At 43.3% G+C, this 27,399-nt stretch overlaps 1 protein-coding gene and 1 non-coding gene across 6 annotated transcripts in view; one reads left to right on the top strand and one right to left on the bottom strand.

Annotated features, from left to right (window-relative positions):
• The window catches only part of ESRRG (estrogen related receptor gamma), a 696,017-nt gene that overhangs the window by 215,286 nt on the left and 453,332 nt on the right, over positions 1-27,399 (top strand). The window lies entirely within an intron of this gene.
• On the bottom strand, positions 9,392-9,462 carry TRNAG-GCC (transfer RNA glycine (anticodon GCC)). Its single transcript has one exon. It is a non-coding gene; the product is annotated as a tRNA-Gly (tRNA).

Below are 27,399 nucleotides of genomic sequence, written 5' to 3'. Positions count from 1 at the left end.
AAAAAGTCAGAAGATTGAGTTGCATAAGGAAAATAGGTTCATCTTCCTGGAGAGAGGGCATTAAGGTAGGCAAAGGGTTTGCAGTTGATTTAGAAATCTTTGGGAACTATTGAATATCTTAAATACTTTTTATTATTATTATGGGCTTCTCTGGTGGCTCAGATGGTAAAGAATCTGCCTGCAGTACAGGAGACCCAGGTTCAATCCTTGAGTTGGGACGATCTCCTGGAGAAGGGAATGGCTACCTACTCCAGTATTATTGCCTGGAGAATTCCATGGACAGATGAGCTTGGTGGATGTTCACTATGGAAAATTTGGAAAACAGAATAATAATTTGTATTTCCATAATGCTTTCTAGAGCACTTTTGAGTGCTTTAAATAGAATAAATCATGAAATCTTGTTTACAGCCTCATAAAATAGTTGGTATTATCCCATTTTAAACATAGGGAAATTGAAGTACAGAGACATTGAAAAGTTTGGTTGAGTAGAGGAGATTTGACTTGAGAGCAGACAGTCCCACTCTGGGGCTTCCCTGGTGGCTCAGTGGTAAAGAACCCGCCTGCCAATGCAGGAGACGCAGATTTGATCCCTGGGTTGGGAAGATCCCCTGGAGAAGGAAATGGAAACCCACTCCAGTATTCTCGCCTGGGAAATCCAGTGTACAGAGGAGCTTGGCAGGCTACAGTCCACGGGGTCACAAAAGAGTCAGACACGACTGGGTGACTCAACAAGTCCTGCTTTGGAGTTCACCATGCTATTCTGACACTCGGTGAAGAAAATGACAACCAGCTTAACCCCGCCACCTGGAGAATGTTTGAGAAACTGGACCAAGAGTGGGATCATTTAGGAGGGAGATGGAGACTCTTTCAGTTGCAGACAGGATTTGAGTTGTAGGGAATCAAAAACATGAGGCTCCCAAAGCTAATGAGCCTGGAAAATTAATGGTGCCCTATTCAGAGACAGACAACATTTGGATGTGGTCTCGAGGAAAGGTGAATCATCACAGGAATGAAGCAGAGAAAGAAGAGTATCAGGGAGAACAAAACTTTAGAAGAAAAACATGCAAACAGAAAAAGAGGCAGTGAATGAGAGAATGAGCAAGCAGAAAGAGAGGGGGAGGACAGGAGGCATAAAAGCCAGCGTCAGGAAGATTAAGGAGAGTTTGGGGAGGAAGCAGCTGATTCACAATGCCAAGGGCTTCAGTGAGACTTTATAATGGTAATGGAATAATTTGTTGTCAAAATTGAATTGCTTTACATGTGAAGGGGGGTGGGAGCTATTAATTTTGGGGTTGCCCCAAAAGTTTGTTTGGGTTTCCCGTAAGATGTGTGGTCAAGTGATGCCTTCAGATGCACAAAACTGGCAGATTTCTAAGAGTTCATAATAATGGAGAATGGAATCTCTTTAACCAGCATTTACTGAGCATCTTCCATGAGGACTGCTAAGGGCTGAGGATAAAGAGACATATGGCAAAGTTAAAAAGTGTTTTGTGAAGGAAGAAAAGACAGAAGCACAATCATCTTTTGCCATGCACAGCCAGCAGTCACTCTTCACAGTTTTTTAATAGCTTTTTCTACAAATTCTAATGTTTATTGAAATTCTGATCTAACTAGTTTCATTTTCAACTCAACCATGCAACATATAGGTCTGAAGTTTACTTAACATATCTTCTCTTTAACGAGTATGTATTTATTGAAGGTACCCCTTAGATGGATATATCATAACATATATAACCATTCTCTTAGTGATACGCAGTCAACCCTTTTACCTTGTTTAGTTTTCAGTATTGCTATATAATTTGTTTTTTATTCTTGTGCTCTTATTCCTGTAGGATAGATATCTAGAATAGGATTGCTGAGGCTCAGTGTATCTGCATTTTCAGTTTTATAAGAAACTGTCAGCAGATCGTTAAGAAGTTACATAAATTATACATATGAAACTTATGTGTTATAAACCAGTGTAAGTTAACACATCTACCAACATTGTACGACTATCAATTTCCCAGTTAGCCATGATTCCATCAGACTTTCAGTGTTTTTGCCAATTTACTGTTGAGAAATGGTGTTTTAGAGTCATTTCAATCTACAGTTTAAAAATTGTGAATGAAGCTAAGCATCTGTTGTGATGTTTATCGGTCATTTATATCTTTTTCAGTGAATTTGCATTTTCATATTTTCTTGGCAATTATTTGTATTGAAATCATCATCATTTTCCTTATTTGTTATCATTCTTTTCACACTAAGAATATTAACCCCCGTTTCTCTTAAATGTGTTGCAGAAATCTCTGTTTTATTTTACCTTTGGTTCTCTTTTGTCTAGGGGAAGTAGTCGAATATGTTTATTTTGATTTTGTGTGTGTGTGCCTTCATGTTTTCTCGTTTAACTTAGATTGGATCCCTCCCCAAAACAAAGAAAAACAGTATTTATTTTATTCTTAATCTTTTTAGAAAATCTTTTTATTTTGTATTGGGTTTAGCCAATTAACAATGTTGTGATCCTTTCGGGTGAACAGGGAAGGGACTCAGCGATACATGTACATGTATCCATTCTCCCCCAAACTCCCCTCCCATCCAGGCTGCCACATATCATTGAGCAGAGTTCCCCGTGCTGTACAGTAGGACCTTGTTGGTGATCCATTTCAAACACAGCCGTGTATATGTGTCCATTCCCAACTCCGTAACTATCCCTCCCTGCCATCCTTCCCTTGAGCCCTGTGTTCATAGACTAGTGAGGAAGACAGCTGCAGAAAATGGGTATTTCCACGTTATCCGCTTGGTGTTCTGAGGGATAACCGAGCGCCGTGGGTCCCCAGAGGTGGGTTCTTAGAACACTGGCAGAGGAGACAGAGGGGTGTGTCTAGGCTTCCCAGGGGGTTGACATCTGAGCTGAACCCTTAAGGTTGAGGCCAGGGAGGTAGGGAGGGCTTCCAGCTGAGGGAAATGGCAAGTCAAAGAGACTTGAACACTTTGAAAAGTCAGGAGGCTTTACAGAGCAAGGAAAGAGAAGCCCCTGTGGTTTCTCAGGGTGAGTCAAGGGAAAGCGTTTCTAATATGAGGGGAGAATGATTTTTCTTAATTCTTTAAAATTTCCACACACATACACACAAACGATTATTACTTTTATGAGAAATAAGGAATTTTAAGCTGAAGGAAGCTCTAAGAATGGGATTAAACAAAGTAAATAATAAATGAATAAAGATAAGCCCCTCCCCACAAAAGTATTAGGGATTGGAATCGGTGTGCCTTACTTTGGGACCAGCTGGTGACACAGTCCTCCTAGCTGAACTTGACCTTCAACCTCTCAACTTTCAAGGTGCACTGAGGACCAGTCTGGAATAGAAAGTGAAGTCGCTCAGTCGTGTCTGAATCTTAGCAACCCCATGGACTGTAGCCCACCAGGTTCCTCCGTCCTTGGGATATTCCAGGCAAGAATACTGGAGTGGGTTGCCATTTCCTTCTTCAGAATACCATCCTGTTACCTGTAACAAGGTCCTTCCTCCCTTACTGAGCAGGTGAAACCTCCGCGGCATTATCACACCACACACTTCTAGCCCCACTGCACCATCGTGTTCTTCGGATCTTCATATTAAAAAGCAAAACTGCATTTCACAATATATACAAAAGTCAAGTCAGTATGTTGTGTATCTGGAACTAATGCAATGTTCCTTTATCAAGGATATCTCAAGAAAATGAAAAGAAAAGTAAAACTATTTGTATCCTCCATCCACACGTTTCACACTTGCAATTCCTTCTGCTCAGGATGCCTCATATCACTCTGTCAGGCCTACCAGGATCCCACTTATCCTTAAAGGCTCAGCCTAAACTTCACCTTCTTCCTTCAGCCTTCCCTGATCTCTTCTGCTAGAAGAGCCCTGGATGTGGAAACGTACACTGGTACCATTTAAGATTCATCCTAAAACAAAGTGTTTCAGTTGTGTCTGACTCTTTGTGACCCCATGGACCATAGCCTGCCAGGCTCCTCTGTCCATGAGGATTCTCCAGGCAAGAATCCTGGAGTGGATTGCCATGCCCTCTTCCAGGGGATCTTCCCGACCCAGGGATCCAACCTGAGTCTCCTGCATTGGCAGGCAGGTTCTTTACCACTGAGCTACCTGGGAAGCCCCATGTAAGTATAGTTTTAAATATAGATAAAACTTTCAGAAAGGCAAGAACCATGTCTTACCCGTCTTGGCAGTTCTCAGGCCTTTCACACAGTGAAGTTTCAGTGTCATCCTCCTTTAAAAAAGGCTAAGAAGATCAAGCCCATCTGTACAAACAGACCTGTGGACCACAAAAGTCAAGGACAGATGACGGGTAAGAGTGCCCATGGAATAGTCAGAATGGAAAGTCATTTCCTGAAGATAGGGTTAGGAGCTTGAGGAGAGAGTTATTTTAAAGAAACCTCAGAAGGAAGTGAGGCCAGGAATGCACCGAGGATCAGTAAATGAATCACCTCGTATTCTTGGTGGACGGCCAAGTTGAATTTAGATGGAATGAATGGATAATGAGCCACGTTCACATCTGCCTTCACCTCTGGTGACCAAAGAGTGATGTGGATAACAGAAGAGACCTGAGACTATGTAAAGCGGAAAGAAAAAGGGTGAGCAGAGAGTTTCAAGATGCAGGCAAAAGAGAAGGATGCCTGCTCCATGGGAGAAGTGAGTCAGAGAGGTTCTTCAGAAGGGATGTGAGTCAGAAAGGAAGGTTACATAATAAACTTGGCGGCGTGTCTGTGACTGAGGACAGTGGTGAGAACGCCGACCCTGGTCTTTGCGAGGAAAGATGTCCAAGGAAGCCCTGTGGTGCCTAATAATTTGAGTGAGGTCAGGGTGATATGTGTGGGCGGGTAAGTGCTGAGGAGGGCTCTACGTGCAGGGCGTCAGACACGATTTCTCTGAGGACATTGGGAGGATGAGAACATCACAGATGAGGCTGGGAACGAGATCACAGATTTAACACCTTCATAGTTGAATAGCATCTTCAGTTGGGAAGGGAGGTCTGTTGTAATCTTCTCATTTAGTCTTTAGGGAAAAAAAAAAAAAAAACGCCTAAAATGCTTCATGTCATCTCCCAGACTGACTCCCCACTTCCGCCACCCCGCCTCCACGGTCCACTCTCTGTCTGTCTCTCTGTTCTCTCTCTAAATTCCAGCCAAGCCAATCTCCGAAGTCTTATGTCATTTCTCATTCATGCCTACAGCTCTCTCGGTCTGGAATAGCCTTTGCCTAACTCCTTTAAAACCGTAGGTCTCAGCTTAAAAACATTCTTAAAGCATCCTCTGTCCTCCCCACCCCCACACACTAGTTTGAAAGGCCTTCCTGACACGCTTCCAAACATTTCTGTCCTATTTTTAACATTTGTGGGACAAGTTGTTCCTTCTTGACTGTCCCTTTGCTTTTCTAGATCGTGAGTGCTGTTCAGTCGCATCTTCTAGGACTGTACCAGCCGCAGAGACGTTGCCCAGTAAACATCTCCTATGTGAGTGAAGGAAGGAAGAAATGTACATTGAAGTGATATCTTTTCACCATCATTTGTTGACTGAGCCTTCCATGCTTCTTCTGAAACTAAGTATAATCAAACTTGACTCCAGTGCGACTTGAACATTCCCATGCAAGTCTGGGAAACCAGGCTTAACGCTTTCCTAGTGTCTAAACTATTTCTAGTGTGCATTTCAGTGACATCAAGTCCATTCACGTTGCTGTGTAGTTATCATCACTACCCATCCCTAGAACTTTTCATCACTTCAAACTCTGTGTTCATTAAACATTAATTCTCCATACCCACCTCCCCCCAGCCCCTAGCACGTACCACTCCCCTTTCCAACCCTATGAATTCCGTTACTCTAAATACTTCGTGTAAGTGGAATTATATAACATTGTCTGATATATTTCATCCACCATAATGTTTTCAGAGTTTATCCACGCTGTAGCATATATCAGAATCCTACCTTTTAAAACTGAATAACATTTCATTGTATGTCTGTACCATATTTTGTTTTTCCATTCATTCGTGGATGGACATTTGTGCTGTTTTCACAGGAGCGCAGTGATACACCCTCCATCATGTAACCTCGTAGCCTGTGGGATGGCCAGTGGTACAGAGTGTAGTGGCTACAAGAGGGGAAGAAGGATAGATGAAGGAAATTATAATATGGATGGGAGAACCTACAAAAATATACAAGAGCATGGAGATTTAGACCGGAGGGAGAAGAAATGTTTCAGTTGGACCATAGCATCCTTGATAGGAAGAGGGTGATGGAGATGGATACCACAGGTTTCAAATAATAGTAAGGTTTGAGAAGTAGGTTTGAGAGAGATTCATTTTTCCCTTTCCATTGTTATCAAGATGAAAGAACAGAATGAATGCAAAGGTGCAGAAAAGAAGGAGGTTTCCTTTGAAAGGAAAACCTGGGGGAAAGAGGTGAGAGAAGGATGGAGGAAAAAGGGGAATTTGGGCACAGTGTAATGCCTTTCCACAGGGCACAGGGGTAAGATGTAATGATGGAGGAGAGCAAAGCGTGTATTAATTCAAAGCCATCCCACTATCTTCATGAAGGAAGGAGATCAATGAATATGATCTCTAGTTAATGACAACCTGAAGACAGTGACCCCAGAGCCACCATCAGGCACCAATCCCTCATGTTCAACCCAACAAGTTCAGAAATCTTTTCTTGACTTCTCAGTCGCTGGAGAAGAATTATTCATACTCATTCCATCAAATCCCTCACATGCCTAAATTCTTTCTCAGTTCAAGATCAGAACAGGATTAAACTCTTTTCCCTTAACAACTTCTTAGTTACAGTTTTCTAAGCCTTTAATGCCCTTTGAATTGTCTGTTCTGAGTTCTCTTGGGTTACAGTACAGTCAGCCCTCTGTATCCACGGGTTTTGCATCTGCAGATTCAGCCAACTGCAGGTAAAAATGTTCCCCCAAATTCCAGGAAGTTCCAAAAAGCAAAACTTGAACTTACTGCACAAAGGCACCTATTTAAATAGCATTTGCTTTGTCTTTCTGTGTATTTGCAATTGTTTGCAGAGCATTTACATTGTATTAGGTATTATAAGCACTCTAGAGATGATTTAAAGTATATGGGAGGATCTGTGTAGGTCTTATGCAAATATTGGGTTGCTCAAAAAGTCTGTCTGGATTTTTCCATAAGGTGTTGTGGAAAAATCCTAACAAACTTTCTAGCTAATCAATACTATGCATGCCTCTCTCTCTCTTTATAAAAATACACACACACACACACACACACACACACACACACGCATATATACATGTATGTCGTGTCCAGCTCTTTCGTGACCCTGTGGACTGTAACCCACCAGGCTCCTCTGTCCATGGGATTTCCCAGACACAAATACTGCAATGGGTTTGCCATTTCTTTCTGCAGGTGATCTTCCTGACTCAGGGATCGAACTCATGTCTCCTGCATTGTAGGCAGATTCTTTACCACTGAGCCACCAGGGAAGACCATACATATATATGTGTGTGTACACACACACACACACACACCCCTGGCCCTGGAGCCAACCCTCTGCAAATACTGAGGGGCCGCTGTACCCCAGGGGGGAATAGCTGGATTTGTCTTGCATCCTGTTTGAAACTAGCGTTCTCCTTAATCATCTTGTGGGTCCCTGTGATGTTGCTGGTACCCAGCGTAGCACTGGCCTTACTGTAGAGTGAGAGGGTGCCATGTTTCTGAAAGCAGCCTGATGAGAAGGGCCCATTATGTGCCATGCCCATCAAGCTCAACCTCTCAGCCTAGAGGCAGAGCAAGGAACTCTCCAAGATGTTGCCGGCTCTGAGACTATGTTACCTTTCTGGAAGTGGTATTTTTTTTCCTTCTGCTTCAGAAGTCCACTTCGTTGGTCCATTTCAAGTTGCCTCTGATCTTGAATGGTGGTTTCTCAGCGCCTTGGATCCGTCCTTGGGGAGGTTCTCACTGGTCACTTTGCGGAGGCCCCCTCAGGCCAAGAAAGCCTCCCTCACTTTGTTCCCAGTTAACCCTTGCCCTTCAGGAGGGTGAGGGGCCGCCTCCCTTGTAGTCTGTTATTACTTGCAGGTGATTAGCAGGTGGCTTCTAAGCGGAAAGAAACATTGCCGCAGGCACTGCGCTCCCATAGGCGCTTGCCATTTTGCTACAAAAGAAAAATCTAGTCTTTGAAGAGTGTATATATACACTATTCATGTCCTTAGAAAGAGAAGAATGTCTATAAAATTTCAGGAACAGTATTAGATTTTACTCCGTTATCAGAGGGCAGAACTATTGGGTTATGGCTCAGGCTGCTTTCGGAATTAAAAAGAAGCAGTTGCCATAGCTGAGCATCCGGTCTTTTAGTAAAAGCTTATTTGAGATCTCTCTAGACACTAATCCCCCCCAACAAGTCATACTCTAGTGAGACAGAGTGTCCGTGAAATACAGTAATGGGGGCTGTGTTGAGCTGTTCTTTTTGCGGAGGGACCTAGCTTAGTGGCGGTGTACTGCATATACAACTCATTTGACCAGATGAAAGCCCTCGTCACGACCTCAGTCCTCCAGGCTTGTTTGTCACCTACACTGCTACCTTCAGATCCCCCAGGGAACATATTATATGCTTCTTTCAACATCTCGAGGTACTGTCCCCAGCCTTAAGTGAAACATTATACGTCTTTTCCACCCGGATTTCTAAACTATGCTACCAATGCGATGTCCCATCAGAGCCGTCCCCGACTCCGCCCCCCGCAAATCCATCAGTAGATAAGTAACCAGTTCATTTTCCTGAGTCTGAAATGGCTAGCTTCTCTCCTATTATATTTCACTGAAAAATCAAAAACTCTGCCCCCCACTTTTTATGCCACATTAACATGACCACGACGTTCGATATTGGGATTCAAGGTGTGTTAGAACCACAAGAACATACGTGGAGTGGTTTTTTTTTCCCCGCCTTGGGGCTTCCCTGGTGGCTCCAGCAATAAAAAATCTACCTGCAGTGCAGGAGACACGTTCAGTCCCTGGGTCATGAAGATCCCCTGGAGGAGGTCATGGCAACACACTCCAGTACTCTTGCTGGGAAAATCCCATGAACAGAGGAGCTTGGCAGACTACAGTCCATGGGGGTCACAAAGAGTCGGGCATGACTGAGCACACACATACACATACTCAGTCTTCCTGGGAAGGAAGCTGGTTGTGTTGAAGTAGCTGGTTGTGTAGCAGAATGGGCCAGAGAACAAATCCTCTGCCTCCTCAGGTTCTCGCCCTCTGGATTTGATACTCTATTGTTGTTTAGTTGCTCAGTCATGTTTGACTCTTTTTCGACCCATGGATGTGCTGCGGCCCTTCAAGCTTCTGTCCATGGGATTCTCCACCCAAAAATACTGGAGTGGCTTGCCATTTCCTTCTCCAGGGGATCTTCCCGACCCAGGGATCGAACCTGTGTCTCCTGCTTGGCAGGCAGATTCTTTACCACTGAGCCACCTGGGAAGCCCTTTGATTCAGTTCTGAATGTGGAATGTGTCCCGCAGAGCATCTGGCCAACTCCATCTGTACCGGCATTGCCCCAGTGTGCCCAGACCTGCTAAAGCAGAGTCTCCAGGCCAAGAGGCTGGCATTCTGTGTTTTAACAAGTGCTCTAGATGCTTCTTTGGGTCTTGCCAGGCTGGAAAACACTGGCCCATTCATTGCTGCTTCTGGCTGGCAGGGGTGTGCCGGATCTTGGGGTTGTCTAGGGGAGTGGGCAGTGGTTTGTGTGGCTTTTGGCTCTGGCTTGACTCAGGTTGTTTTGTCCTGAGGAAATCATGAACCCTGAACAGCAGGCTCATTTTGAAGGAACCAGGAAGAGAAGGGAGCCTGTTTAAAAAAAAAAAAAAAAAAACCCAAAACAAAAACTGAAGGGTGCGTGCTGTTTTATTTGAGAATAACCTTAGGAGGTATAAAGTTGAAATACTCCCCAGGGCGACTGCCACTGTATTGCTTGTCTCAACATGTTTTATATGACAACAGTGATAAAGGCTGTTTCGCCAACCTGTTTAAGTCACAAAACCAAGTGGATTCTTTGTTTTTTTGCATAAGAACTGCATGTGGTTCCTATTCCCTGATAAGGTGGCTTAGAAAAGTGACCTGTTGTGATGACCTGGAAATCTTCTTGAGTATAATCCTCTAGATAGTGGTAGATGATAGTGAAGAAAATCAGGAAGCTTTGGGGTGTGCTGTGAAAAGCTGCTGGTTGTAAATATACATAAGGAAGACAGTGTGCTTTTATTACCTAGTGAATAAGGCCGGCCAGGGACCAAGGAACAATTGAAAACAGTATGTTGGATACTTAATTGAGTTTTAGATTTTCTTACCTCGCTGGATGTTGTTCTGCTGTTTGTCTAACTTGCATTTCTGCCCCGCCATCAATATACCCAAGCTGGGGCTGCAAATTATATCAGTAACCCCCCAAAAGCCATGATACTAGCCTTTCTTGTATTTGCAACACTGTTAGGATTACCATGGCAGACACAGTGTTAATTATGGAAAGCCCAAATGATAACTTGTCTATCAGAGGTGGCTCCCTTTTCCCTAGGGACAGAACTCTGATTGGAGAGAAGCTTTGTATGTCGATTTTCCTTCTAGGCTGGATGTTATAATCTGCTCTAACAGATAGCTCTTTGGCTCATGGAATGAACTGGAGGAAGCAGAAGTCCTGGCTGAAGGGGCTGCTGGACAGAGGCCCTCGTGGAGATGAACTAGACCTTCTGGTCCCAACGTGCTCATCCCAAGTGAATTGAAGACCCAAACAAGCCATTGCTCTCAAGGCCTGCTTTTGGCTTTCCCATCGTACCGGCAGAAATCCACGTTAGAACAGAGACTTGCTTGAAGTATCATCTGGTAATCGTCCTTGACAACATTCAGGATTATGCTGGGAGGGCAAACAAGTCATTCCACTGCAGCAGCGGTCATGGCAGTACATGAACCACAGCAGCTTTCCAATCAGAGCCGTGGAGGGGATAATCGCAGGAGAGAGCAGCTCACCCTCGGCAAAGGGCAAAGTCCCCTTGCCCTTTGTTTTTGGATCTGCTTCCTGTTCCTTGAATTTCTCTCCAGGATTGGAGAGCTACTACACCATCTCTAACTATTTCTGGGCTTCCTGATTCTGAAAGCTCTTGCAAAGCTAAATAATCTACCCCTTCGGTAAACATAAATCATTGTCTACCTTCTTTGCTCCTTGAGTAGACCTTTTGATATATTCATTAATTATGGCTGCTGCCCAGTGGCACAGTGATGGCTGAGTCACTGCCGTGAGCATCTTTCCTGGAACACCCCCATCTCTGACACTGAGCCTTAAAATCCAATTCAGCATTCAGGAGACTTTCTCTGCGATGGACAGCCGGATGGTACTAAAGAAAAGAAACGCACCTGGAAAGGGCAGCAGTGAGTGTGTTCGCAGGAGCGAAGGTGGGAGAGGGAAGATGCATAGAACATTGTTGCAACGATGCTGACTTAAACAAGATGCAACTGTTTCTAACCTCTGGCAAACCCCTGAAATAGGACCTTGATCCTCTCCTCCCTGGATTTGCCGCCTCCATCAACAGTCCAGTTAATCACCACCCCAGCTTTTGAAGGCCAGAATGCCCATGCAGAACTGTTTAGAAATAGGCACCATGGTTCTGATTTCTAATCCTTTCCCATATTATTAAAAAAAAAAGTCCCAACAATTTTTGGTAAGTCTTGCTTAACTAATGATCCAGTCTCTTTGTGTTTGTTTTGCTCCCACATTCAGGGAGCTTTGCGGCTATGATTTTGATTTTGGAGTTTAGGCATGTTAATTAAGCCTTTGTATGAAAGCAGAAGGGTTCTGTTTCTTGTTTGTGAGTTTAATAAGATTTCGTGTTAAGAATGGCACTGAGAATCTGTCAGAATTAGCGTGGCTGCATATGTGTAGCTCAGCGCTTTGAGACCCTTGAAATGTCTGTTTTTAGGACATCAGCAGGGGGCTAATGAAAAGGCTTTGTTGATTTTAACGAATTGCAAGCCACTGTAGCCAAAATAAATATAATCTGCTTTTTGGATTAGTTGTCACAGATGATTTTACCTACTAACAGTGATTAAAGAACCCGAGTGGACCAGAAGCATTGCTGCTCTCCAGTGACTCTTGCTAAAATAGCAATAAACAGAAGTAAATAAAGACTTAGGGCATTAGTTATCTTTAATAAACAGTGACACCAAATATGCCGCGTGTGGGCGGGAAGGGGTAGGCGTGGGGGCTTAGAGAAGATCGGGCGTCATATACCTGTGTGGCGCCGGATGGTTCCAGAAACTAGAGCACTGGCTGTCAGCGCTCCTCTGCTGCAGCTGCGTCTCATCAGGAAGTGGCGAGAAACCCAGAGAAACTACCCTGGCTTCCCAGGCCCTCTCTCCAAAGCAGTCCCATTCCATCCCATTCCACTCTCATCTTCCATGGACTCTGGGACCCAGAGCTGAAATCCTGCATCTATAGGATTAGAGTATGAAAGTCAAGGAAGCGTTAATTACTTGGGTAATTGTTAACCTTCTTGCTGCAGTAATTCTACCCAGTTAATGAGCAGGAGACTAGTATCTATTCTTCCCTGTATTTCACTACCCTGGTGAAAGGAATGACTTGCCCCAACTGGCAAACCTAATCCTCAGATATCCCCAGGAACATCTAACTGCGTTTCCCTCATCACTGCTTAATTTTAACCAGAAGGGGAGAAAAAAAAGACTGTGGCTGAAACCCTCTTAGGTGCAATGTGTGAGTGCTGGCTGAAAGATGCCTTTTTTTGGCAGAAAAATCATCAGATGTAAGAAGCTATGGTTTTTCCTATTTTTTATTCTTATCGAATACTTTAAATCATGCTATGGACACTTCATCGCAGATAGCAAAGCAATTGACAAACAGGGTTTTTGTTTGTTTTTTTAACCTTCTTTCTCCCCTGGAAGGTAGATATTACTGTGTTTCTTTTACAGATGCAGAAACTGGTGTGCCTAGGACCCACAGATGAGTCATGACAAGTCAAGACAATAGAACAGTGGGCTTCCAGTACCCTGGGGTAACCCAGGTGTTCGTTAAACTGTTGACTGGCCAAGAAGCACCTGCCCCCTCACAATTCCAATGATTACAATCTTACCCACAGTTAAACACCCTCAAGAACCAATAGTTGTCATTTATCAAGTTCTTACCACATGCCAGGCACTGTATTGGGAGCTTTAGAGATAACACACAATCTCATGTGCTAAGTCACTTCAGTCATGTCTGACTCTTTGTTACCCTGTGGACTATACACAGCCCTCCAGGCTTCTCTGTCCATGGGTTTCTCCAGGCAAGAATACAGGAGTGGGTTGTCATGCCCTTCTTCAGGGGATCTTCCCAACCAGGCATCAAACCCGTGTCTCTGGTGTCTCCTGCATTGGCAGGTGGAGTTCTTTACCTCTAGTGCCACCTGGGAACCCCCACACTATCTGATACCTTACAACAAATCTATTTATCCATAAATATTTATGGAGCATCCCTAGTACCACGCTCAGCAGCAGAGATACAGCAGGGAATAAAATCGATACAAATTCCTGCCCAAGTGAAATTTTTATTCCTGTGAAAGGAGTTAAGACAGTAAACACAATACATCTTTTTAAAAAAAGCGATGGTCTAAAGGGATGGTCAGGGCTCCGGGGAGAGAGCAGGGGAGCTATGAGGTATATAGCAGCCCTTCCTAAGGGTTTTGCCTCTTACCTGGCAGAAAATGGGAAGCCCCAGGGTTGGGGGAGTTTAGGCAGAGGAGTGAGAATCTGTCTTACATTTTCAACCCTGAGAGATGGGAGTATTTCCTCATTTCACTGATAGAACGCAGACTGCACAGTAAAATTCAGTTAAGAAGTTGCAAGAACTTAACAGCGTGACTAAGATGCAGAGAGCATGTGATGTGTCCAAGAGACTACTGTAATCCACCTCCAGATGGAAGACATTCCTGGTGTCTGTGCAATGCCTTTCTTTTAAAAAAAAAAACAAAAAACAAATTTCTTTTTGGTTGCATTGGGTCTTTGTTGCTTCACACGGGCTTTACCTAGGTGCGGGGAGCTGGGGCTTCTCTCTGTGGTGGCTTCTCTTGTTGCTGAGCATGGGCTCTGGGGCGTGTGGGCTTCAGTGGTTGCAGCACACAGACTCAGTAGTCATGGCTCATGGGCCCTAAAGTGTACGAGCTTCAGTAGTTGTGGTACGCGGGGTCAGTTGCTCTGCGGCATGTGGAATCTTCTGGGGCCAAGGATCAAACCCATGTCCCCTGCATTAGCAGGCAGATTCTTAACCCCTGGGCCATCAAGGAAATCTCCAAATGCCTTTCTTACCATCAGAGGTAAAAATCTTGCCAATGTTGTTATATATATAAAATCTGGATTCAAAATCATGAGTAACAGGACCACTTCAGATCCCATTTGCAGCACTAAATTCAGTTTCCAGACAAGACAGCAGAACATAGCAAAATCTGTAAACTGCTCAACAGCACAGAAGCAAGAAGGGTCAGGTCTGGAATTTGAATCTAGTGCTGTGGGCCTGGCTCTGAATCTCATGCCCTGCTCATGGCATCCTGCTGCCTCTTGGGCTTTTGTAACTCCAGACACAAAGTTGCATTCAGTCAACATATACAGGGAATGAGAGATTGTATGCTGCTAGCCCTGACCTGTGATCGTGACCTTTCTGTGAGGCTCCCTCTTTGAACCTCTTCCTCTGATCTCCAGACAGATCTTATGGGGTAGATTTCCAATTACCAAATGAGCGGGTATGGAAAGCCTGTAGTTGTGGAAGGCAGCAGTGCAATAAATGACACAAGGTTGCATAAAAGTCGTCATGTGGGAACTGTCCTTAGATTTCATTTGTCTTCAGGAACTTCTTTTCCAAGTCCTATATTACCAGAAGGTAATATTGATCTCATTGGATATCAGTAAAGGTCTCTTCTTTCTTGGTGAATTTGAAAGGTGAATAGGCATCATTAAATATCCTAAATTAATCCTTATGACAAATGTGAAAGGTCGTGGCCAGACAGATGCAGACATAGAGCTTTACCTACAGACGAACGTACACACACATCCACACTCAGACACAACCAGAGTTCTCTGTTTCCTGGGTCTTCTGTGCAACTCTGGTCTAAGTTATCTGGATCAAATCTATTTGTAAGAAATAACTAATCATGCTCTTTCGTGTGAGGAGCCATGACTTGCTGGGGGTGAGGCCAAATTCTAGACCTGCCTTTTTTGTGTGAGTTACCTATGTTGTTTTATTTTTATTCAATATTGGAGTGTAGTTGATTTACAATGCTGTGTTAGTTTCAAGTGTACAGCAAAGTGATTCAGCTGTCCACATATCTATTTTTTTGGAGATTCTTTTCCGGTTTGGGTTATTAGAGAATGTTAAGTAGCATTCCTTGTATAGTAGGTCCTTGTTGTTGATCTATTTTATGTATAGTAGTATGTATAGAAGGAAATGGCAACCCACTCCAGTGTTCTTGCCTGGAGAATCCCAGGGACAGGGGAGCCTGGTGGGCTGCTGTCTCTGGGGGCGCACAGAGTCGGACACGACTGAAGCAACTTAGCAGCAGCAGCAGTATGTATAGAAAGTGTTACTTGCTCAGTCATGTCCAACTACCTGAGACTCCATGGCCCAGCAGACTCCTCTGTCCATGCAATTCTCTAGGCAAGAATACTGGACTGGGTAGCCATTCCTTTCTTCAGGGGATCTTCCTGACCCAGGGATCAAAACAGCATCTCCTACATTGCTGGTGGATTCTTTACCATCTGAGCCATCAGGGAAGCCCAACAATATGCTGCTGCTGCTAAGTCGCTTCAGTCGTGTCCGACTCTGCGACCCCATAGACGGCAGCCCACCAGGCTTCCCATCCCTGGGATTCTCCAGGCAAGAACACTGGAGTGGGTTGCCATTTCCTTCTCCAATGCATGAAAGTGAAAAGTGAAAGTGAAGTTGCTCAGTCGTGTCCGACTCTGAGAGACCCCATGGACTGCAGCCTACCAGGCTCCTCCGTCCATGGGATTTTCCAGGCAAGAGTACTGGAGTGGGGTGCCATTGCCTTCTCCGCCCAACAATATGTTAATCCCAAACTCCTAATTTATCCACCCCCCCACCTTTCCCCTTTAGTAACCTGGACATGCCTTTTTACATCTAAAATCTTTAGAATTTTGACGGACTAAGTAAGCAATAATTTTATAGCACAAGCACATCATTGCTCTTTTCCTTCTCTAAATTACCTTGAATTTGACCTTGTACTTTTTCTTACCCAGAATGCACAGCTATGTAAATGAATGATACACAACTTCATCTTGCTTCCTGCCAAACTTTTCCCTGAATATATTTCTGAAGTTCTCACGCACTCTGGTTCTTCCTCTTTGTAGGGTGTATGTGGCATCTGCCACCATTTCTGTGAATAACATAACAAGATGCTAGTGAGGCTCAGCCTTAGACTTATTAGAATAAAATTTAATACAAGCACTGTCTTCATTTGCCATGGAAGTCTTCCTTGGGTACCTGGCATTTTGAAGTAAGAGAAAGTAATTATCTTGTTATACAACCATACGCTGACAGGTGGGATGGACCCACAGAAAAGCTCGATTCTGCTTAAGATTCAAATTAACACCCGGGTCAGCTCTGGGGTGGTATAAAAACGTGATATTTCTCATCCCTGCAGGACGAGTTCAGGTGTGCAATGGGAATTACTCTTGTCTGATTTCGAGAGAAGAGGCCAAGCAATGCGACAGCCTAGTTATTTTCTCTCCTTGCATTTTAAAGAGAGGAATAAAAAGAATGTATTCTGGTGTATAAGTTATTGGGGAAGCAGACTTTGTTTACTAGAAAACATTGTTAACCTAGCAACAGATTTACTGTGGTTGGTGTTCAGATTTCCAAGCTGCTTTTCAACCTGAGCAGAGAGTTCTAGCTGTGTGGTCCGTCTCCTGGCCAAAGTCTGGGAACTAGGGTGCTTTTCAGTTCAAAGCCAGAAATTCTGTTCCTGGATTGATTGAGATTGTGACAAACTGAAGGTAAAAGTGTCGGTGTCACATGGATGATGTTTATTCTGTGGAGGCTCAGGATACCATCCTGTGCTTAGCAGGGGACTTGGAATCAGCACATTCTTAGCACTGGGACAAGTAAGCACACAGACCTCTCACTTGTCCTCTTCAGAGTTATGTCAGGCTAATTCCCCATTGTTTCTTTAGTAGTTCAATGTAAATGTTTTCCTCTGACATGGAAATGTGAGAGAAGACAGTGAATTTGCACCAGTTTCTATTTGAAACTGAGATAAAAATATGCGACCGCTCATGCTGCTGTGCTGTGCTTAGTTGCTTAGTTATGTCCAACTCTTTGCAACCCCATGGACTGCAAACCGCCAGGCTCCTCTGTCCATGAGGATTTTCCAGGCAATACTGGGGTGAGTTGCCTTGCCCCCTCCAGGGGATCTTCCCAACCCAGGGGTCTAACCTAGGTCTCCTGCAATGCAGGCAGATTCTTTACCATCTGAGCCATCAGGGAAGCCCAAAAATGCTGGAGTGGGTAGCCTATCTCTTTTCCAGGGGATCTTTCCAACCCAGGAATTAAATGCGGCTCTCCTACATTGCAGGTGGGTTCTTTACCGACTGTAAGCCCACCACAGCTCATACTTGGTATTTATTATTATCATTAAATATTTTTGTGGTTTATGAAATGTTATATACTTGCTATTCATAATAAGTCTGTGATGGGAGGAATACGGCCTTCATTATCTTCATGTTACAGATTCATAAATTAAATTAGAGTTTGATTGGTCTAAGGTCACTGATCTTCCACTGGTTTTCAGATTCCCTTTTATTTTTCCCCCAGGTTGTCTTTTTTTAAATATAGGATTTCGAAAATTATATAACATTGGGTTTTACAGATTTCTTTTAGCCAACACTCAGCTTTATGGTCAGAGAAAGCGATGGCACCCCACTCCAGTACTCTTGCCTGGAAAATCCCATGGATGGAGGAGCCTAGTGGGCCGCAGTCCATGGGGTCTCGAAGAGTCAGACACAACTGAGCGACTTCACTTTCACTTTTCACTTTCATGTATTGGAGAAGGAAATGGCAACCAACTCCAGTGTTCTTGCCTGGAGAATCCCAGGGGCGGCAGAGCCTGGTGGGCTGCCATCTACGGGGTCACACAGAATCAGACATGACTGAAGCGACTTAGCAGCAGCAGCAGCTTTATGGTATATATTTATTTTATTTTAATTCAGGTTACAATTGGCTTATCACAGAAATTTGAGTTATGGAGAGGTCCCTTTAATTGCTGTCATTTTAAAAAATATCTCCTGGTAAAAAATTTAAACACTAATAAAGACATGAAGAAGACAGGAAGAGGGTTTGATGACGTTTGATTGTCAGAAGTAAGATGAGCATATAATATGTCTGTGTAGGGAAGGGGGCACAGTTTAGAACTGTGGGGATGAAGATTTGGACACTGTTTTACCCTTACAAATAGGTGGCAATGGCAGTCTCATTTTTTTATTCATCAAGATATGAAATTGAAGTAGAATGAGATGACAGAGACAGTAAGGTTTTCCTTTGAAGGGACGATAAGTCACATAATGCTTTTCCAAACTCTCTGTGTACACATAGGTGATTGTATTCATTAGTACATTTAAAATTAGTCTATTTTAAATGAAGTACATGAACTTTAAATTTCTGTATCTGAAACTATGAATTTTTCCAACAGTAAACAAAATGAACTCTCCCAGAAACTGATATTTGGAACACAGTTATAAATGCCTTTGTAGATTTTAAATTTGGCAAACCATGTTCTACCCTCATTTAAAAATAACAACTTTCAAGGGCTCATAAATAAAGTCATAAAAGGCATTTTGACATTTAAAACAAAAACAGCATTTTGATGAACTGGGTAAAAATGAATCATAGACATATGGATTACATAGTTCTTATAGTGTGCCTGAGTTCTAAAATGGAGGCAGTGAAAAATCTGGCAAAATATTTCTGGGGAATTTGCTATATATACTATATTTAAAAAGAGGTGAAGATGAACTCCAGACTGCTATGATTGCTCATGACATTGAATTTGATAACTTTCCCTTTGCGTATAAGAAATTCTTGAGAAATAGCTCAATCTGTCCTTGTGTTGTGGAAGTGAGTTTGGGAGACAGTGTATACCAATTCATTTGATCGAAGAGTTAATCAGCAAACACTTAGTGCTAGTACTTGATGAATGCCCAGCTCTGTTCTAGGAACCAACGTTACTTCTCGGAAGGCTGATGTGAACTACGGACTCGAGGGAGGGGTACCCAGTGGTAGGTCTGGGCTCTCAAATCTCTGGGTATTCCAAGTACTTTGGGATTCACCAAAGAGGCTTTTTACAGAGTTTATTTACTATGTGTCAGTCGCTGTGCTTACCACTTAACATTCATTGTCATATTTAACTGTTAGAGCTCCATAAATACAGCGATATTATTGTGTGTGTGTATGTGCTCAGTCACTCAGTTGTGTCTAACTCTTTGTTACCTCATGGACTGTAGCCCACCAGGCTCCTCAGTCCATGGGATTATCCTTGCAAGATACTGGAGTGGGTGGCCATTTCCTGCTCCAGGAGATCTTCCTGACCCAGGGATCAAATGTGTGTCTCTTGGGTCTCCCGAGTTGGCAGGTGGATTCTTTACCACTGTACCACCTGGGAAGTCCATTGGGATATTATTAGTCCCTTTTAATGGACAGGGAAACTGATGATACAGTAAGACTCAGCAAAATGAAGAGAGGGAGTGCCTTGCTAGGGGACTATGGTAGTTGGCTACTGTAGTCGGCTACGTGGGGATCTCCCAGTGACTCACACTTTCTGTATTCACACTGTGTAGTTTCTTCCCCTGTGGACCCCCCCGCACCCCTGCAATCTGGACTGGCCAGATGGTTCCAGTTCTAGACTTAAGCCTTAAGCAGGCCTGGCAGCTACCACTTTTGTGGGCATGAAAGTCTTAGGTCACCAATTTTAAAAGTCTAGCTACCTTGTTGGAGAGACCTTGTGCTGAGACCATGAGAAGAGACACATGGAGACCCTGAGACTACAGGGAGAAAGAAACAAAGAGAAACAGTGAGAGAGATTGAGATACAGCCAGCACATCACCCCAGCTGAGTCCAGCCCCAGCCCATAGGCCAGCTGAATACATGCACGTGAATGACCCTACTAGCAGGAGCGACAGAAGAATGGTCCAGCTGAGCCCCATCAGACTGGAGAGCTGTGAGAATACATTGGCAGTTGTTTGCAGTCCGGTTACTTTGAGTCGTTAGTTACAGAGCAAAGGCAGATCAAAGCAGTGGCGGAGTAGGACTCAAACCCGCCGCTCTGGTTTTAATGGATATTTGTTTCTCACCATGAGCTCACAAGTTGCTGGGGAAGTCGGAATGGAAGGAATCCAGTGACACTTGAGCACCTCTCAACATGGTTCTGCATCTGACACTCATGTATTGTGAAAAAGGAAAAAGTTAGAAGACATTTGCATTATGTTTTAGAGAAAAAGAGAAACATATCAGTGGCCTCAGACCCATCCCTAGGGCCATTTTTGCTATATGTACCTTTTAGTGCATGTATCAGAAAGAACATGAGCAGATGGCCCAAAATTCTTGCTCCTGATACTCTTCCTGGGCAAATGCCATGTGAATGTTTGTATTGACTTTATTGAGAATTATCAAACTAATAACAGATGCTAATGAATTCCTCTCTTTCACTTGGGAGTTTATAAAGTGAACACGGACAGGAGCTTTAAAAAGTACACAGGTGCAACACACACATATACACACGGGGGATGTTATGAACGGTGACATAAAACAAATGGTGATCAAAAGATATGAAACAGGGGCAGCATGCAGCGGGTCAGGGAGAGTTGAGGGTCCCTGGCTGGTCACACAGGGGAGCGCTTAAAAGGATCCTTTTCTGGCAAGTCCACGTTTGAAGTGATGTCATCTTTTTTATTCTCGCAACTCAATTGCTTCTCTGAAGCTCATCCTTTCCATTCTGATGAGGAGCAAAAATGTTACATCAAAGGTTAATGTTTGAATTGAGCCTGAAAGGAACAGGGAGGTGGGTGGGCGTGTGTGCACGCGCACACACAGTTAGAGAACCACAAATGACTAAAAGTTCTGAAAAGTATGATATAAAGGAAAATAACCATCTTCTGCCCCTGATGAATAGTTCACAAGATCGCCTGGAGTTTGGATATGAACTGGCACAGTGCATACCCCTGGCTGCTTCCTTGCGAAACTTGTGATGGTAAAGGGAGTCAAGATGGGCACTTCAGTCTACATGGCAAGTTCCTGCTTTGCCAAAATAGCTGTTAGTAGGTCTTCTCTCAGCATTGCCATGATGTACTAGTGTTGTTACTGTGGATCTTTCCCAATCCTCCTTTGGAAATGATCTTAAGTAGACTACCCAGGCATCCTATGTTATAGTACCACCACAGTAGTTCAGATTCTCTTTGTAATCAAGTACACACTTACAGGGTTTTGTTTTTTTTTTGTTTTTTTGTTTGTTTGTAAAGCTATATTGGCTGTTTGGGACTGAATAATGGTTAAGTTGTTTTCTGTTCTAACGCAATCTGCGTGTTGAAAAGCACGTTCGCCGTTTCTTCTTCTCCATCTCATCCACCTCCTTGAGGACAGTAGAATGTGGTTTAGTCCAGCATGTAACATCCTATGGTGACCTCTGCATGCCAAGATAAGAGGGCATTCTTCCAGAAGCAGAGCCTAGGGGGCCCTGCTGCTTCGTGTGGCCTGTCTTTTCAAGCCGCCCCATGACATGGTGAACCAGAAGCTTCCTGGGTCACTAGCGACCCTAGGCTCCCATCGTAGGTCTGTGAGGAGTGGTGGCTGCCTCCAGCAGCCAGACCAAGCTAGACCCAGCAAAGGGAGCAAGTTCTGAAGAACCTTCTGTGTTTACTGATGGACACTGAAATCCACGTAGTTTCTCACACACGAGTGGTTATCCTCTTCTGCCTCCAGTTTCTTCAACTTCTATTCGGATCCTTGAATAAAGGTCTAGGGAACAGTGTGTGCGTGCATGCTCAATCACTTCAGTCATGTCCGACTCTGTGTGACCCCATGGACTGTAGCCCGCCAGGCTCCTCTGTCCATGGGATTCTCCAGGCAAGAATACAGGAGTGGGTTGCCATGCCCTCCTCCAGGGGATCTTCCTGACACAGAGATCTAACCCATGTCTTCTGAGTCTCCTGCATTGCAGATGAATTCTTTTTTGGTGGAAATAAATCTCTCCTGTCCTTTGGACATTGTTTTAGAACTAGGGATTCTGGGCGGGAAAGGGGAAAGGGTGAATGGTATGTTCCCTGTCACTTATTTATCTGTTGAGTTTGTGTCCTCCCGGCAGGCAGCACTGATGTGACTGATGCCTCAGGGTGACTTCCTCCATGGGGTCACTGCTGCTGCACTGTTACCTTGATCACCAAGAACGCTGGCATTGAACATCCTTCTGGTTTTGCAGAGGAAGTATTTAGGGTTAATGTGCCCCCAATCAAGCCTTTCTCACGGCCAGCTAAGTGAGCCCTTCTGTAAATTGTACAATTCAGCTTTCTCGTGATTTCAGCTGACAGTTAGATGTGTTTACATGATCAAAGCCCCTTTTTTTACTGAGACATTCTATGGAAGAGTTCGCTTCTGAGAAAAGCTGAAAGTTTTAGAAAATTGCAGGACCACTAATGGTTAGAGAAATGACCTCTCAGCCTTGTGTTTAAATTATTGTGGGGGGACGAGTGAGCATTTTTACAAGTAACATTTTATTTCATTTGTGCAATGAAGCTCATATAATAATATTAAATAGGCAATGCAATGCTAGGGCCAAGTACACATAGGGATATGCCGCTAATACTAACAAAAAACCCGAGAATTTTCCTCTTCAGAAAACATTACAAATATTTGTTTATTAATCCCCTGTGTCAGAGCTGAGATTAGAACTCAAGCTTTCACCTGCCAACAGACTCATTTTATCCTCTGATGATAGCAGAGCTCGTGGCAATAGCGGAATGGAAAGACAATGGAGTTTTTTCAAATGGCAGGGAGAGTTGTGATTTTTAAGGACTTGGAACTGATTTTTCTTGATCAAGACCTACCAGAATGAACTTTCTTGCTGCTTTCCCTGTTGTCATTTTCTGTTTGAAGATATAGGCTTATAGTTGGCTGTTGTTAGAATATAAAGCCTTGTGTCTTTATTCTTTCTTTCTCCTCATCCCTGGTGGCTCAGATGGCAAAGAATCTGCCTGCAATGCAGGAGGACTGGGTCTGATCCCTGGGTCAGGAAGATCCCCTGGAAAAGGGAATGGCTACCCACTCCAGTATTTTTGCCTGGAGAGCCCCATGGAGAGAGGAGCCTGGTGGGCCATGGTCCATAGTGTCACAGAGAGTCAGACGGACACAACTGAGCCACTAACACTTTCACTTTCCTCATTCCTCGAGATATAACTGTAGTCCTTTCGAAGTCACAACAGGGCAAAAACCATGTAACTAATGCTTATATTAAAGCCTCCTCAAGGTTTATAACTTCGGAATATATTGTAAAGTGCTTATCACCTGCACTATATTATTTGATAGTCACAATTGCCCTTTAAAGTTGACAGAGAGATGTTTTTATTTCCATCTCAAAAATAGTCAACAATGCTTCCCTGGTGCCTCAGTGGTAAGGGACCTGCCTGTCAATGCAGGAGACACAGGTTCAATCCCTGGTCTGAGAAGATCCCGCATGCTGTGGAGCAACTAAGCCCGTGCACCACAGCTATTGAGCTGTGCTCTAAAGCTGAGAAGCCGCAATTACTGAAGTCCACGTGCCCTGCAGCCATGCTGCACAAGAGAAGCCTCTGCAGTGAGAAGCCCGCACACTGCAACTCGAGAGGAGCCTTCACTCACCGTAACTAGAGAAAAGCCGCACAGCAACGAAGACCAAGGAGAGCCAAAAATAAATCAGTAAAATCTTAAAAAGAGAAAAAAGAAACAGTTAACAGACTCAACATGCTTGAGCGATTCTCGTGGCTACAGAGTAAGCTTAAAATACAGTCAGTGCTTGAACCTTGATCTCCTGACTCCAAAGGCACAATCTCCTGACCAAGTGGAGCAGTCATGGTACATTAAAAAAAAAACCAAAACCTAAATACTGAATATAATACTCTATATACTTTCCTTTGATCTGAGTAAAAAAAATATATAAATATGAAGACTACATATATAGAGAAATACCATACCAGTATTTTCTATGGGCATACCTTATGATTTTTAATAATTATTAAAGAAGATGTAGCACATATATACAATGGACTACCACCCAGCCATAAAAGATAATGAAACAATGCCACTGGTAGGAACACAGATGGACCTAGAGGTTGTCACGCAGAGTAATGTAAGCCAGACAGAGAAAGACAGATATCATATGATGTCACTTATATGTGTGGAAAAAAAGATACAAATGAACCTATTTCCAAAACAGAAAGAGACTCACAGATATAAAAAAACAAACTTATGGTTATTAGGAGGTTGGGTTAACAGATACACATTAGTGTATATAAAATAGAGAAACAGCAAGGATCTACTGTATAGCACGGGAACTGTACTCAATATTTTGTAATATAAGGGAAAAGAATCTCTATGTGTGTGTGTGTGTGTGTGTGTGTATTTGAATCACTGTGCTATACACCTGAAACTAACATGACATCGTAAATCAGCTTCACTTCTATACTTTATTTCTGTATTTCTATAGTTATACTATAATGTTAAAAAATTATTACTGTAGCATCAGTAATATAGAACTGAACATGTAGCAGGTGCTTATTTAATAGGATTTTGTTTTATATTAAGGGCTTTCTTAGTGGCTCAGTCGGTAAAGATTCTGCCTGCAATGCAGGAGACTGCCTGCAATGTAGGAGACACAGATTTGATTCCTGAGTCAGGAAGATCCCCTGAAGAAGGAAATGGCAACCCACTCTAGTATTCTGGCCTGGAAAATTCCATGCACAGAGGAGCCTGGTAGGCTACAGTCCATGGGGTCGCAAAAGAGTAGGACAGAACTGAGTGACTAAGCCACCATTGTATATTGTTTACCAGGATGAGTATAATTACAGTTATATTTCGGGGAGACATATAAAAGAGGTTGACTTGGATTTGTGTGTATTCTCCATGTGTTTTTAAAATATAAACACATGCAGAAGTGGCGTAGGCCTTGAACTTGGGCAGGCCTAGATTTGCTTCCCACTTGTGCCACATGTAAGACTCTGGGTCTATATTTTTTCAGTTTTTTTTTTTTTTTTCCCACCTGTAAAATGATGATTACAGAACTTCCTAGATAAGATGGTTTCTATTGGTTAATGAATGTTGAGTATATAATAAGTGCATCATTCATAAAAAGCATTCAATAAATGGTGATTACTAACAAAAGCAACAGATGTATGGAGCTGCCGCTTACATCAAAGGTTATAGTTAAGGGTGCTCTGCTACGTGCTTCTTTGTATTAATTATGTCTTTCTTTTTGGCTGTGCTGGGTCTTATGTGTTCCACATGGTCTTTATTTAGTTGCAGTGTATGAACTTCTCATTGCCGTGGCTTCTCTTGTTACAGAGCACCAACTCAGGGTGCAAGCTTCAGTAGTTACAGTTCATGGCCTTACTTGCCCCAAAGCATGTGGAATCTTCCCGGACCAGGGATCGAACCCATATGCCCTGCATTGGCAGGTGGATTCTTACCCACTGGACTGCCAGGGTAGTCATGATACATGCTTCTTAATGTGGGTGTGCCTACAGTCTCGTAATTTTCTTAGTAAATATCTTTGTAGCTTATCTTTTTTTCCAGGGCTCCATTTTTCATAATATGCATATGTGAGTTTTTAACAAAGTTGCAGTCCTGTGGTGGAGTGCCTCAGTTCATATATTTGGTTTGCTCCAGGTCAAATAGAGCCTCTGTGCAGTCAGTGATGTATAATACACCTCACCATAATGAGCAATGTATTGTCTGCCTGGTTTCCTGCCATCAGGAGTAGAATAGTGTTCTGTCACACTTACTCACTGGTACTCTATGTATTAGGAATGCCAGAATTTCATCTTCTGTTCAGTCCTGTGACTTGTGCGGAATGAATGCAGACTGTTTTCGTAAGGGCAAGGCCTTTGTGACAAGACCATGAAAGTTTCAAGGAAGGTTGGTAATGATGGATTTTCTTTTTATCCATTGGAGTGCTTGTAGTAAAACTAATGAATGGAAAGGACTGAGCATTTTCAATTAGCTGCATATAGTAAAATCCTAAAAATAATTAGTGGCTGAGATGGTGTGTAGTTATTTTAAAATACTGTTTCTAGTTTGTAAAATCTTGCTTTAGTTTGCTTTGGAATCAAGCCATTTGGGAGAGAGAAAAACCCACAATGGGTGTGTGCGTGTGTGGGTTTCAGACAGGCTTTTTATTTCTATGTGATAGTGTAATAATAGGTAATAACTAATACTTTTTAGTGCTTTATACTTTCACAAAATTTTCTCTAATTCATGTTAACTCATTCCTCACAACAGCAGTTTGACTTTATTAATATAAATAAGATTATTAATTATTAATAAAAGTGGCGTGGGCAGTCGTATCTGACTCTCTGCAGCCCCGTGGACTGTAGCCCTACAGGCCCGTCTGTCCATAGGGATTCTCCAGGCAAGAATACTGGAGTGGGTTGCCATGCCCTTCTCCAGGGCATCTTCCCAACACATGGATCGAACCTGCATCTCTGGTGTTTTCCTGCATTGGCAGGAGGATTGTTTACCATTAGTGCCACCTGGGAAACCCCAATAATATTGCTATTTAGTAATGATAGTGTTATTCTGTTTTAAAGAGGAGGAAGCAGGGAGGACATAGGCTGCATGCGGTGGGGATCGCCCCTTTAAGTCTGCACAGGTAAAAAGAATCAGAGAGTTGAAGCCAGGTCTTATGACTCAAATCCAGCGGTGTTTGTGTTGTACCACATTTATGTTCTGGTTTGTTCTTGTTTCTGTTCGTTCGTTTTGATTGCTGTCGATGGGGCTAGTCTGCTTTCGGTTTTGAAGTAAACTTGCAATATTTAGGCACTTTTAGTCTAATGGTATGTGTCTATTCCCAGACCTCTTTTCAACCAGTAGTTGTTCTATTAACACTTGAAAGTGTTTGTCGCTCAGTTGTGTCCGACTCTGCAATCCCAGGGAAGCGGGGTCCTGCATTACAGGCAGATACTTTACCATCTGAGCCCCAGGGAAGCCCCCTCGTGTCCTGAATGCTTGGGGAGGCATTATGTTTGGTTCTGCTGCTGCTGCGGCTGCATCGCTTCAGTCGAGTCCGACTCTGTGCGACCCCATAGACGGCAGCCTACCAGGCTCCTCCATCCCTGGGATTTTCCAGGCAAGAGTACTGGAGT

Source organism: Bos taurus, chromosome 16, assembly GCF_002263795.3.
Source record: "Bos taurus isolate L1 Dominette 01449 registration number 42190680 breed Hereford chromosome 16, ARS-UCD2.0, whole genome shotgun sequence".
NCBI lineage: Eukaryota > Metazoa > Chordata > Mammalia > Artiodactyla > Bovidae > Bos > Bos taurus.
Note: the sequence above shows the minus strand (reverse complement) of the source record. Positions and strands in the feature narration are given on the sequence as shown.